Raw genomic sequence first — 923 nt, forward strand, 5'->3', positions numbered from 1 at the left:
TGTTTCTGCCACTTTCATGACACCCCAGCTCCGTTTTCTTCAACAGTGAATCGGAGTCACGAGGGTTTTCATTTCTTTGAGCCAAGTTTCTGTTCCCATCCTTTGGAGAAGCATGTCGCAGCCGACCCGCCCTGAGATGCCACGGCAGCTCGCCCTCTTCCTCCCTCCTCCTCCTCTTTCTTCCTTCTCTCTTTTCTCCTCCTCCTTCTCCTGCACTGAAGGGCAAACTTCAGCCCACGCACACGCCACTGACATCAGGTGAGGCCAACAACTATCCCCCCAGAGGACAGGAAGAGGTGAAGCCACCCCTTTCTCAAAGTCTGGCAGGGCCGGCACACAGGATGCTTCTCAGTTCCCCATGGAGGGGCTCCGTGGCAGCCTTCCGTGTCAGGGGGACGCCTCGTCCGCGCCCACTGCGGCTGCCCGAGCAGGGATATTAACTTACCGGAGCAGACGCGCCCGCGGTGCCCTGATCGGAAAGCGTGACGTCCTCTACGGGCTTCCGGCCAGAGGACGCGTGGACGAGGGCGGGGCCGTCCTGGCAGCCATGGGTCATCTACACCCCGGCCAGGATCCCAAACCTGCCAGTCACGGCAGAAGCTTGGCCAGCAGGGGAAGGATCCGGACAGAGACCAGGGAGGGCCAGGAGCAAGGCCAGAAGTGCCCAGGGGGACTTCAGTCCTGGCCCAACGGGTCTTCCCAGTTACAAAACCCAAAGGAAAGAGCCCTCCCCGCACGTGCGCCTCGAATCAACCTGTCCCACCTGCACTCATGGGTGGATGGCATTCGTCAGCCTCTTGATCCTGCAGTGCCATCCCCACCGGGGCCATGGCTTCGGCCAGTTCGGATGGGGTCCTTCTGCAGAGTCCGGCAGCATCTGCGCGCACCCCGCCCGGTGTGATTCAGCGGCGGGGGGGGGGGGG

The sequence above is a fragment of the Ursus maritimus genome, unplaced genomic scaffold (assembly GCF_017311325.1).
Source record: "Ursus maritimus isolate PB19 unplaced genomic scaffold, ASM1731132v1 scaffold_22, whole genome shotgun sequence".
NCBI lineage: Eukaryota > Metazoa > Chordata > Mammalia > Carnivora > Ursidae > Ursus > Ursus maritimus.